The 2,500-nt window shown below is 44.0% G+C and overlaps 2 protein-coding genes across 8 annotated transcripts in view; one reads left to right on the forward strand and one right to left on the reverse strand.

Moving 5' to 3' along the window:
- LOC121714956 (tripartite motif-containing protein 16-like) overlaps positions 1 to 2,500 on the reverse strand; it is a 964,796-nt gene that overhangs the window by 738,584 nt on the left and 223,712 nt on the right. The gene's annotated exons all lie outside the window — the stretch shown is intronic.
- Positions 1 to 2,500, forward strand: part of LOC121714929 (citron Rho-interacting kinase) — a 75,022-nt gene that overhangs the window by 40,486 nt on the left and 32,036 nt on the right. The window lies entirely within an intron of this gene.

Consider the following 2,500-nt stretch of genomic DNA (forward strand, 5'->3'; position numbering starts at 1 on the left):
AACACACAGACACACACACACACACACACACACACACACACACACACACACACACACACACACACACACTCTGCTTATTACCCATCCATGGTGATAACTAGTGGTGGAGGAAGTACTGAATTTCAGTACTTAAGTAAAAGTACAAATACACAGAGAAATATTTACTTTAGTAAAAGTAAAAGTACCACAATGACAACCCTACTTAAGTAAAAGTAAAAAGTACCTGCTTTTAAATGTACTTTAAGTATTAAAAGTAAAAGTATTTGCATAATGATTTATTCTCTTAATATCTATATTCTATAAGAAAAATTAGTATGGGCTGTGGCATTTTAATTAAGCTAGTTTTAGGTTATACTCGACTAGATAGTTTTAAGCTAATGCAATTGTGCTTACCATCTGTGGCCCAGTTTACATTCTGACCTACAATTCTGGAGACTGTAATTCTGGTTATCGACTAGGGTGATCTGCTGAGTAAAATATCATTCAGCAAAACACGAGAGCCTGAAGTTTAACGGGGTAGACAAGGGAAACGTCGGGTGGATCGTAATGCCAATTCTGCTGATTGAACAGAAAAGTTGCTGAGAAAGGTGTCTTTATGATTAGGTTCAGTTTCACTTGCGCAGACGCACATAGACATTGAATGAGCGCTCACATTTCTACCCCCCAATTGTAGGCTATGCCTCTTTATTTGATCACACACACAATTAAGAAATATTTCCTAATCTGGAAAATGCTACGTTTTTTTCGGCCAGCGGTTCTATAATAGTCTACCATTCATTTGTGCGGACGTGCACTGATCAGACGTGTGACAGAACCATGGGCATAGCCTGTAACTTCGCTGATCCGCGGATAGCAATCTCATCGGAGAGGAGGCCCTAACACTGCAGATAACAGACAGAGAAAGGCACAGAACACAGTTGCATGTCCAGTGTAGCCATGGGTCTGGTGAATATAGCCTACCGAATGCAGATGGCTACAAGCTCACGCTTTGCCTGGTCTAGACTAGAAGCTTATGTTTCAAAGATTTAGAAGCTGGGCACGTAGCGCTCCAGAATCTTATCCCAACCCCGCCCCCTGGTAAAACAAACGTGTTTGTCAGAGAAAAAAAATCTGATCATAAATTGTATCTAAAAAGTAACGATGGTGTTGTAGAAATGTAGCGGAGTAAAAGTACAGATAATTGCTGTAAAATGTAACGAAGTAAAAGTCAAAAGTATACACTATAAATTCTACTTAAGTAAAGTACAAATACGTGGAAAATTTACTTAAGTAGGCTACAGTAAGGAAGTATTTGTACGTCGTTACATTCCACCACAACACACAGACACACACGCAGTGGGCAGCCATTGCTGTGGCAACCAGGAGTCAGTTGGGGGTTTGGTGCCTTGCTCAAGGTAATAGGCTACTAGGAGGCTAGGAAATCAGGGCTGGTGTGGAGGGATGAGACTAGGGAGTAGTTCTGGAGCCAGGAACATCAGGGCTGGTTTTAAAGGTGGGGGCATCAGGGCTGGTTTTAAAGGTGGAGATGTCGGGACTAGTTTTAAAGGAGGGGGCATCAGGACTGGTTTTAAAGGTGGGGGCATCAGGTGGGGAAATCAGGACTAGTAATGACATCCGTCTCTCCTCCTGAACTCAGAGGCAGGGACAGAGCGCTCACAAAGTGGGTTAGTTTATTTCTGGTTTTTTTATATTAGTTTTGTTTTTCTCACTGTTTATAATAACAGTAATAATGATGCCCCAGCTTCCCACACTCCTGGCCTCTCTCTCCTCCTTCCTCACTCCATCCCTCTCTCTCTCCTCCCTCACTACATCTCTCTCTCTTCTCCTCCCTCACTCCATCCCTCTCTCTCTCCTCCCTCACTACATCTCTCTCTCTTCTCCTCCCTCACTCCATCTTTCTCTCTCCTCCCTCACTCCATCCCTCTCCTCCTCCCTCACTCCATCTTTCTCTCTCCTCCTCCCTCACTCTATCCCTCTCTCTCTCCTCCCTCACTACATCTCTCTCTCTCTTCTCCTCCCTCACTCCATCTCTCTCTCCTCCTCTCTCACTCTATCTCTTTCTTTTGTCTTGTGTGTGGAGTGCTTTGGGTTGCACTCTGTGCATAGATCAATGCGCTATATAATTAAACATTACTTTCTTACTTTCTCCTTTTCTCCCTCTCTCTCCTCACACTCTCTCTTTCTATCACTCCCTCAACATCCCTCTCCATTTCCATTCCTCTTTCTCCCTCTCTATCACACTCCCTCTCTCCCTTCATTTTTATCTCCCCGTCCCCTTGCTCTTTCATGTCTTTCTCTCTTTCTCTTCCCTTTTTTCTCTGTCTCTCTCCTTCTCTCACATTACTTCTACTTCTTCTACTTCTCCTTCTCTCTCTCCCTCTCTCTCTCTCTCTCTCTCTCTCCCTCTCTCTCTCCCTCCCTCTCTTCTTCCTCGGCCAGCTCATTAATTAGCCGTCTGTCCCGTCCTCGTCTTCTCTCGCCAGCTGTCTTGACCAGCCCT

The sequence above is a fragment of the Alosa sapidissima genome, chromosome 8, assembly GCF_018492685.1.
Source record: "Alosa sapidissima isolate fAloSap1 chromosome 8, fAloSap1.pri, whole genome shotgun sequence".
Classification (NCBI taxonomy): domain Eukaryota; kingdom Metazoa; phylum Chordata; class Actinopteri; order Clupeiformes; family Clupeidae; genus Alosa; species Alosa sapidissima.